Genomic DNA, 11,395 nt, shown 5'->3' with positions numbered 1-11,395 from the left:
CCTTAGTCATTGTCCAGCTCTCTGATGCATAACAAGTGATTGCAAAGACCATGGCCTGTATCAGATGCACCTTAGTCTCCAGAGAGACCATTGCTCTTCAGTACTTTGGAGAGGCCCTAAGAGCAGACTTTCCCATCGCAATACGTCTTTTAATTTCCTGGTTATTGGTGATGAGAGTGTTGACTGTGGAGCCAAGAAAACTAAAGCTGTGAACAATTTCAATTTCTTCACCATCCATCCTGATGCTGCCAATTGGTCCAGTGGTGAAAATCTTTGTCTTCTTGGCATGAGAATTTCATTAGTATTGAAGGCTGTAGGCTTTGATCTGCTGCAGCAAGCATTTTAAGTCCTCCTTAATTTCAGCAAGCAGCATTGTATCATGTGTATAACCTGATTTCAGCCATGGTCTTCATAATTATTTGTAAGCATTTGAAAGTTGGACAAGGAATGGATAAGGAAGGTAGAGAAACTGATGCCTTTTAGTTGTAGTGCTGGAGAAGAGTGCTGAATATCTCATAGGCTGCCAAAAGAACAGACAAGTCTGTCTTGGAGAAAGTACAGGTAGGGTGCTTCCTAAGAAGTCTCTAGAGGCAAGGATGGCATCAACTCCCTGGCAACTCCATGTTCCTTCTACTTTATGCCCCTTTTCGATTTTCCATTTCCTGTTCTTAGGTGGAGCAAGAATGTCCGGATGCAGGAGTGAAGAATTGAGCTGACCAGAAGGAGGTGCCTAAATGTCCACTTAGGTAATACAGGAACCTTAGGCCACCCATTTCCTGGCAGACAATGGTTGGACCCAGCAACATGGGGTGGGCCCGGAAGCAAAACTCCAGCCTTGTTCTGGGAAGAAGGGCACACTTTCTGGGAGCAATCAGCCATCAAGTTATAAGAACTATACAATCAGAGCATAGGAACTGTATGGGATTTATAATTTACAATCTTCAAATTGCTGCCAACAATTTTACAATTTTTGTAGCTACACCCTTCATTCATTCACGGATTAAAAGTTGTCAGAAGTTTTCATAAACAGGATCTGGTTGGGTGTGGACTGTTCAACAGTGTCTTGAGCTGCCAAGAAAGACAAATGCAGGCCAGTGTTCAAATTTCCCTTGGGGTGCTTATTATAGTCCTTCAGGCACAGAGAGAGAGACAGGGAGCGTTCCTCCTGCTGTACCAAAGCTTTCATAGGCACCTGCTGCTTTTCCCTAGCTGGCATCTTCCACCAGGCTCAGGTGAGGGACAGGCTGTGAAAAAGTCACCACAGTACGAGGTAGATGGTTGATTATCAGGGACTTTAAACTTCCTCCTCTGGTTTCTCTGATGCAGTCCTATCTAATATGGTAGCCGCTCACCACAGGTGTCTACCAGCATTTGAACGTTGAAGTAGACCAGACTGGCATGTGTTTTATGGGTCAAATACTTAGAAACTTTCAAAGACTCCGTAAGAAAATACATCTAGAATACAGAAATAATTTTATATAGACTGCATGTTGAAGAATATATAGGAGAGCTCACAGGTCTTCTGTGGTTTGTTAGTCTCATTGTGCTCCAGTTAAGATATACAGCCTCAGAAACCCAGTGGCCAGTCCCTATGAGTTGGAATTGACTCAAAGACAATGATTAGGTTTGAGTTCTTTCCATTATCACTTTCCTGGGCTTCCCTGATGCCCAGTCTCCTCATTGCTTTTATTGTACCTCAATATTAAATGCTGGATATTCTGAAACAATTTTCTCCAGGGTTTTTTCCCCCTCCACCTGTCCCTGAATATCTATTTCCTTCAGAATTCAGAAATCCAAGTGCATTACTGTTCACTCCTTAAACTGGGTTGCATTTCTACTTTTGTAATAGTTGCCACAGGCCATTATGCAACAATGAACGATTTTTTTAAAAAGTAAACTGGGAGGGGGGGGAGGAAAATGTGCAACAATTAATGAATGAAAATCCAACTTTTTTGTAAACTTTCATTAAAATAACAGTAAAAATAGTTACTGCGTGCAAACTTCTCACAGAGCATTTGATACACTAGATGACCATTTTCTGTTTGCTGGTATCTTCTTCACCAATGATGATAAGCTCTGTGTCTTATTTACTCAAACAATTAAATCTCCATATGAGTCCCAACACAATGGAGCATTCAACAGGTAATCATTAAATAAGTAAGTGATGATTCATGAATGGTTTGATACAAGTATGCGTCCATGATGTTTACTACCTTTCCCCCACTTGGTTATACAGGAAAAGGACCGATCTCCTCCCTTTCTTCCTTCCATCTTTTGACTCACCTTTTACTGGAAAGATGTCTCCTTTTAATAGCAACCATATGAGGAAGATGTACCAGTGTGTTTCCATTAAGATTATAGCTTTGGAAATGTTATGGATCAATTCTTTGCTATCCTGTAAGCTTGCTGTAACTTAGAATCAGCTTAACAACAAAAAGTTTGGTTTCATAGGGGAAGGGTGTGTAGATTTTCTAACCTGGTTTCCCACACAGCTCTCAACTTTCCTGTGTACACATCTGTGAGTTCCACCCCAAAAGCTTGTTTTCATTAGCGGATTTACATTTTGTGTTTACTTTAAAGCAGGAGAGCCTTCTGGAAACAAGATCTCCTACGTCTCCATTTTTACACATACTTGAAAAAAAAAATGATTGTGCATCTAGTTAAATTATTTAAGCATTTTAACGTCAACTAGATAAAATTTATTACAATGTTGCTCATATCTACATCATGTTGTTGTTGTTGGTAAGTGCCATCTAGTTGAGCATGACTTATAGTGACCCTATGAACAAAAGACCTGAATTCTGCTATAACTACCGTCTTTTCTCTGCTTTCATAGTTTCCAGGGGTATGTTGTTTAGGAAGTGAATGCCACTCCTGCTTCCGAGCCTGTCTCAGTCTGAGAACACCACTGAACATTGTCCATGATGGGTAACCATTATGGCATTTGACACATCAGTAGTACAGGGTTCAGCATCACAGCAACCCTAAGTTGCTTCAATACAGCAAACTGACAGACCACTGCTGTAGCATTTAGGAGAATGTTAATCCCAAACACAATTAACTCCAGGCCCAAGAGCCTCAGGCCCAAGGGTCCAATTGCCTTTTAAACACAAGGTTCTGGTTGACTCTAGACAAGAGGCTTCCAGCCCGCAACTCATTGTTAGCTAAACCTGGCAATTTTAATCAGCTCACACATGATTGTGAATGAAAGAAAAACAATCAAACAGTCCACATCTGCCCTTCACAAAAACAAGAGAGCTCTCCTTCCCAAATCCAACCTCTTCTATAATTGATATAATTGATCTTCATTCTTATCAACAACTACAGAGGTTTTATATCTTTTTAATATCTTTTTAAATCTCTAGTGATGCTTCATACCCTGAAGGTTACTTTGCCGATATCAGTCTGTTGGCTTGTGATTTAGAGTCAGCACCAACTCATAGTTGACCCTCCAGCTGGTTTTCAGAGGCTGTAAATCACACAGGATGGAACTTCCCGTCTTTCTCCTAAGGAGGAGTTGGTAGGCTCAAACTGCTTGCTTTGGTTTGGCAATGCAACTCCTTACTACTAGGCCGCTGAAGTTCCTTGACATGTTTGATTTTCTATAGCTTACTGCTTGCACGCTCTATCTTTCCCATTCTTTTACTTCTATCTTTCTATATCCTAATGTTTTGTTTCTTGAAAGTAAAAAATAAGAAACCCAGTCTAAGTTATCGCCATGGAGTTTTATCTCCTCTCTAAAGAGAGAAGCAGTTCTCAAAGAGGAAGAAAGGAGACTCTTCAGACTGCAGACTAATTTTCAGCTAAGTAAATTCTAGCAAAAAGTACTCAGAAACTTTTAGAATTTTAAGAATCTAAAAATGTATTCTATTATGTATTTGTTACTTATTATTATCAATTTATTAGAACTATTCTTTGTTCCATAACCTTTGGAAATACTCTTCTCTCACCAATACCTTCACCACCACTAGTTACTAATGAGTTGATTCTGACCCCATTTGTTTCAGAGCAGAACTGAACTCCATTAAGTTTTTAGTAGCTGTGACCCTCAGAAGGAAATAAGAAGGACTTTCTCTTAAGGTGCCTCTGGGTAGATTCAAACCATGAATATTTTGTTAGTAACCAAATAACTAACTAACTGCAATTAGTAACTAACTGCATACTCAGAGGCTCCTTTGTAGCTACAAAGATCATAAAAATCATAGGCTAAGTGTACAGACAAATAATAATAGTAATGGGTTAACATCTGAGATATAAAGCCAAATCATTCAAAGCCTTGTTGGATATGGAAAAAAGGGGGGGATGGACTCAATTATAAGTCCAATGGGAAATTTGGGAGAATATTAAGCAGAAGAATGGCATCAAATGACTTACTGTTGTTAAAAAATGATTTATTGTTTAAAAGCAATGTTTGGCAGCTGATAGAATATTCCTATGGAGTCATCAATAGAAGGCTGCAGAGTAGGTGAGATATTGCTGTATTCTAGAAGATGAAGGGTTTTGGAGACACTGTGAAGGTGGAGTGAAACCAAAGGATATGTGATATATTTTGGAAAATAGTGATAGAAAGAACTTGGTGATGAGTCAGATATAAAGGGTGAAAAAGAGACATCAAGGATGTCTCATGGTTTTTTTTGTTGTTAAATCATCTGAGTTAGATGAAAGTGTAATTTATTTACTGAGTTGGCAAAACACTGGGTAAGAACAGATGTTGAAATGAAAATCACAAGTGTTTCTAAGTTTGAGAAACCTTTTAGTCATACAAGCAAACACATGGAATAGGCAGTTGGATGTGCCAGTCTGGAATTTTGGGAGAAGTTGTAGCTAAAGGCTTTTTAATTTGAAATAAATTAATTCAATAGTTGTTAATGAGTATTTATGATGTTAGCAAGGGGATTCTGGTGGCCAGTGGGTAAGGAGCTGTACTACTAAATCAAAGGTTGGTGGTTTGACTCCACCATCTGCTCCATGGGAGAAAGATGAGAAATCTCCACCTATGTGATTTAGAGAATCAGAAAACCCACTGGAAGGTCAACGATGAATTGACTCTGACTCAATGGGAATGAGTTGAATGAGTACTATCTTAGCAAGCATAAACCTCCATGATGCAAAGACCAAAATCACTCCCAAATCAAACCCACTGCCACTGAGTCAATTCTAACTCCTAGTGACCCTATATAACAGAATAGAACTGTTGCATAGGGTTCTCAAAGCTTCATATCTTTACAAAAGCAAATGACTACATTTTCCTCCCTCTGAACAGATAGTGGGTTTGAACTGTCAACTTCTCAGTTAGCAGAAAATTCCTTTAGTCACAGTAGCACCAGGACTCATTCACTCTGGAAAAAGAACGAAACCAAAGAGTCAAAGTTCTTATCCTCACAGAAATTATATATTAGTAGATAAGAAAGAAAGCAAAAAAATACGTGATGATAGTTCCTATAAGTACAACTCTAAGTACTAAGGGGAAAAGTAAAATGGGATTATTAGACAGAGAATGTTATTTCTGCTATACTGGTGAGAGATAAAAAAACTAAACCTGTTGCCATTATTTCTGCTTTACTGGTGAGAGATATAAAAACTAAACCAGTTGCCACTGAGTTGACTGGCCCATGATGAACTCATGTGTTCCACTGAGTTTACAAGATAATGATTCTTTTATTTTTACTTTATGTTAGTTTGCATACAAAATTTGTATATATTGTGTCTCACTTATGTTCATTGTGTTTCACACATTCCTTAATTCACATTGTGTTTTATATGATTATTCATATGCATCGTGTTTTATAAAATTAGTCACCATTGATCTATGCCTGCTATTTAGCTTTTCAGGCCCCCTGACAGATAACTAGTTAAAATGTGTATAAAAGTCCAAAAGGGGAAGGGGTGGGACACAGGAACATGGAGGGTGGGTGGGGTATAACCTTTCTGAGGTAAAGGATCAGATTTTTCTTCCAAACTACCTGTGGATGGACTCAAGATAATAAACTTCTTAACACCATTATTCAATGAGATCAGTTACACCAGCCAAGGATTTCTTGCCAAGGAATAGTCTACTTGAAAAGTTTTGACATTTGAATGAGACTTGAGTAAAATGAGAGGAGCCTCTAGTAGATATTTAGCAACAAGGAAAACACAAAGGGGGAGGGAAAAAAAAACCAAACCAAAACCAAAACACCTCACTGCCTTTAAATTAATTCCAACCCATAGTGACCATTTAGGATACAGTAGAACGGCATCATAAGGTTTTTAAGGCTGTAAATCTTAATGGGGGAAGACTGCCTCATTTCTCCCAGGGGAATGTTGGAGATTTTAACAACTCACTTTGATTAATAGCCCAACATTTATAGACCACCAGGGATCCTTAGCCCAGGCAGTGGAAACAATATTCCAAAGGTGAAAATTTATTTGGCATCAGGAATAGCAAAGAGAAGAGGATGCTGAAGAAGAGGTAGTGGAATTGTGTTTAGAAAAACTCAAACACAATTCCATAGAGTCATAATGGAATTTTACAATGTCATGCTCTAAAGGAATATTAAACCACATCAGTCAGAAAAGAGAACAACTCCTAGATGTGGCACTTCCTTTACAAGCCCCAGTCTCATAAGGCTAGTCATAGGCTAGCCCTGTCTAGAGATTTGTGTGATTGGTTGTTGCTTGGTTCTCCTGGATTCTTGTGGGTTTTGTATTAGGTGCCACTGAGTTGATACAATTCACAGTGACCCTATGAACAACAGACTTGAAAGCTGTCCTATGCTGTACTATCTTCATCCTCTCTGACACATTTGAGCCCATTGATGCAGTCACTGTGTCAATTAATCTCCATGGGGGTCTTCCTCTCTTTCACTGACCTTTCCAAGTATGATGATGATTTCCAAAGGATAGCTTCTCTTAGCAACATGTCAAAAGTATAAGAGAGAAAGCTTCACCATTTTGACTCCAAGAAGTACTCTGGCTGCACTTTCCCCCAAACACATCTGTTTATCCTTTTGGCAATGACAGGATATTCAGTGCTGTTTTTCAACACCACAACTTAAAGATATCAATTTTTCTTCTCTCATCCTTATTTATTATCCAACTCTCAAACATATACCAACTGATTGAAAAGACCAAGGCCTGAAACAAGTGTAACTTAGTCTTTAAACTGATACCATTGCTCTTCAGGACTTTGGAGAGGTCTGTGACAGGAGATGAAGAGATGTAGAATATTGAAAACTTGGCTGATTGTTGGTACCAAGGGCGTTGAGTGTGGATCCAAGCAAGGGTGAATCACTGTCAATTTCATTCTCTATCTATTATGATGTTGCCTATCGGTCCCGTGGTGAAGATTTCATTTTTCTCACTGTGAAATGTAATCCATATTGAAGGCTTCAGTCTTTGGTTCTCTATATCAAGCACCTCAAGTCCTCTTCACTTTCAGCAAGCAAGGTTGTTACCTGAATAACACAGATTGTTGATGAGTCTTCTTTCAATCCTGATGCCACATTCTTTTTCCTAGAATCTAGCTTCTTTAATTATTTGCTCAGCATACAGATTGAATAGATGTGTAGAAAGGATACAGCCCTGGCCCACACTTTCCTGACTTTAAACCATGCTTGCTCTGTTCACACAACAGCTTCTTGATCTATGTATAGGTTTTGTTTAAGCATAATTAAGTGTTCTGGAATTACCATTCTCCTCAATGTTACCCATAGTTTGTTATGAACCACACAGTCAAATGCCCCTGCATAGTAAAAAATATAAATACCCATAGACATTCTTCTGATATTCTTTGCTTTCAGCCAGGATTCATCTGGCATCAACAATGATATCCCTGGTGCCATGGCTTTTTTTTTTTTTTTGTCATGGCTCTTTTAAACTCAGGTTGAACCTCTGGAAATTTCTTGTCTAAAATGTATTGTTCTTTTATTTTTTTAAAAATGATCTTTAGCAATATTTTACTTCTGTGTGATATTAATGACTTTGTTGTTGTTGATTGCCTTCAAATCGAGCACAACTCATAGTGACCCTATAAACAAAAGGCCTGAAGCCCTTCTACAACTACTGACATTTATCAAAGTTCATAGAGTTTTGGAGGCAAGTTGTTTAGGAAGTGGATGCCACTCCTACTTCACGCAAGATATTAATGATATTGTTTTGTCCACATTCTGTTGAGTCATCTTTCTTGGGAATGAGAACAAATATGGATCTCTTTCAGTCAGTCAACCAGGCAGCCGTCCTCCAAATTTCCAGGCATAGACTGGTGAGCACATTTAAGTTTGCATCTGTCAGCTAAAACATGTCAACTGGTATTCCATTGATTCCTGGGGCCCTATTTTTTCCAGTGTATTTGGTGCAGTTTAAATTGCTTCCTTTATTGCCAATGACTCTAATTGTCAGTCTAGTGATTAAGGCATGTCTGGTCTGATGCAGGCCATAGTCCTCTCAGTTACTTACTATGCACATGAGAGTTGGGCAATGACTAACGATGACAAATGAAGAATTGATACCTTTGAGTTGTGGTGCTGGAGACTATTGAACATACAAATGACTGCCAAGAGAACTAACAGGTCTTTCCTGGAGAAAATGAAGCCAGGTTGCTTCTTGGAGGGTAGGACTTTTGATACTCTGTCTCACATACTTTTGGCTTGTTGCCAGGAGAGACAAGTCCTTGGAGAAGGACATCATGCTTGGAAGTGTGAAGGAACAACCCAGGGGAGGAAGACCCTGGATGAAATGGGTTTGAACCAGTGACTGGGGCAATGGGAACAATCATGTCAGAGACAGTGAGATTGGCTTAGGACAGAGCAGGGTTTAGATGTATTGTTCATAGGGTCTCTGTGAGTTGTAGTTAACTCAATGGCATATAAAAACAACAATGATATAGAAATCCTTCTCTCTGGTCCATCTCTAGTAACCAGCAATGAACATTGGTTTCCCTACAGAGATCAGTGTTACCTATACCTATTATTAATCTTCTTGTTGTTGTTATGTGCTATCGAGTTGCTTGCAACTCATAGTGATCCTATGTTTAAGAGCCCTAGACCCTGCTCTGTCCTGTGCCAACCTCACTGTCTCTGACACATCTATTTGCATTACCCCAATCACTTAATCTATCCATCTCATCGAGGGTCTTCCTCTCTTGTGCTGTCCCTCCACCCTTCCAAACATGATGTCTCTCCTCTCCAAGGACTGGTCTATCCTTGCAACATGCCCAAAATATGTCAGATGAAGTTTAAGAATCCTTGCCTCCAAGGAGCAGCCCGTTTTCACCATCTCCAGGTTGAACCTGTTTGTTCTCTTAGCAGTCCATAGTATATTCAACACTCTTCTCCAGCATCACAGCTCAAAGGCATTAATTTTCTACCATCCCTAGTCCAGCTCTCTGATGCATAGCACACAATTGCGAAGTCTATGGCCCAGATCAGGCGCACCTTAGTCTCTGATGTAGTTACTATAGTTCACTGAGGGTTACAAACAGCCATGGTGTACATGCAAAAGGACTTGAGTGCACCGCTTGAAAGCAGGCAAAGAAAGCCAAGATGAGTGGGAATGAAAGCAGTCCCAGGCTTCCTGGCTCACGTACCACCATGAAGGGGGCTTGGAGAAGTTTCAGCTAAATATGAAAAGTTTCTGTGTCTTGATAACGTTGGTATGAGTACAGTAAAACTGTTCTTTGGGTACAAGGATGTTCTCTTGGAAACTATTCAAACTTATCTATGTTATGTCCCATATACGTCACCATGACTCAGGTTAACTGCTTAGAAGGCAGCTGTGCTTAGCCACTTACCTACACTATGATATCGTGCTTTGCTATACACTTTAATTTTCTGCTAATAAAAGCAGGGGCTCTAAAGCTACTCAGTGCCATTAGCCTGGGCAAGCTTCTGGTCCTCTGGAAAATTTACATTTCACTTTGCTAGTCTTCCTTCAGGGGAAGCTTGGATAATGGAGTGTCCCTCCACACTCTGGAAGCCAGCCGGCTAAGCAGGTGGGATGGTTGGGGTCTCCATGGCGGCTCCTGTTGGTGGTCGTCAGGCAAGAGAAGTTTCTGGGGTCTTTTGCGTTGTATGTAACTGTCCTTTTTGGCCTTCAAAGGTGGGCGGGCGGTCCTGACCCCTAGAGTAAGGGTAATTAAGGGTGGGGTGGAGCCTGCGGAGCCTGCTCCAGGTCCTAGCTTCAAATCCTACCAGCCTGTAATTGTTTTTGGTGAAACATTCTTCTAGGTTGTGTAACCCTGGTACATCCCCTTGCTGTACAGAGGTAACTCGTGGTTGCTGTGAAGCTGAATACTGTTACCCATGGTGGACAGTGTTTGGTGAAGCTCCCCAATTAAAATAAGCTTGGAAGCAGGAGTGGCATCCACTTCCACAATAGCTTGCCTCTGGAAACCCTATAAACCTGGAGAAAGGACAAAAGATATGCAGGAAGTATCAAGGACTTTTGTTCATAGGGTCGCTATGAGTCACCTGCGACTCCACGGCACTTAACAACAAGTCTTCCTTCAGCTTAACCCACGAGAAACAACACCTGACATCATTGCTCTTCAGTGCTCTTAAGAGGTCCTTCACAGCTGACTTTTACAGTGCAATTCATCTCTTGATTTCCTGGCTGCTGGTATCAAGAGTGTTGACTGTGGAGCAAAGCAAACTAAAACTGTTAACAATCACAATCTCTTCACCATCCATAATGATGCTGTCAATTTGCCCAGTGGTGAGAATCTTTGTTTTCTTGATGTTGAGCTTCAATCCATATTGAAGGCAGCAGTCCTTGACCTTCTGCAGTAAGTGCTTCAGGTCCTCCTCAGTTTCAGCAAGCAGGGTTGTTGCATAATGCAGATTGTTGGTGAATCTTCCTCCAGTCCTGATGCCACATTCCTCCTGGTACAGCCTAGCATCACAGATGATCTGTTCTGCATAAAATTTAAAAAGTATGGAGACAGAATACATCCCTGGTGGACACCCTTCCTGATTTTGAACCATGCAGTGTCTCCTTGCTCTGGTCTGATGACTGCCTCTTGGTTCAAGTATAGGTTTTGCATAAGCTCAGTCAAATATTCTGGGATTTCCATTCTCCGAGTCAGCCACAGTTTGTTATGATCCACACAGTCAAAAGCTTTTGCATAGTCAATGAAGCACAGATAGACATTCCTCTGGTACTCTCTGCTTTCTGCCAAGATCTATCTAACATTAGCTAATACCATGGCCTCTTCTAAACCCAGCCTGTACATCTGGCAGTTCTGTTGATGTGTTGCTCCAGTCGTTTTTGGATAATTTTCAGCAGAGTCTTGCTTGCATGTGATATTAATGATATTGTTTGATAATTTCTGCACTCTTTCTGGTCACCCTTCTTTAGAATGTGAGCAGATATCAATGTCTTCAAGTCAGTTGGCCATCGGGCTGTCCTCTAGATTTCT

Source organism: Elephantulus edwardii, unplaced genomic scaffold, assembly GCF_000299155.1.
Source record: "Elephantulus edwardii isolate Elephantulus edwardi_28Jun2011 unplaced genomic scaffold, EleEdw1.0 scaffold00252, whole genome shotgun sequence".
NCBI classification, from domain to species: Eukaryota; Metazoa; Chordata; class Mammalia; order Macroscelidea; family Macroscelididae; genus Elephantulus; species Elephantulus edwardii.
The sequence above is the reverse complement of the archived record's forward strand: the minus strand, read 5'-3'. Positions refer to the sequence as shown.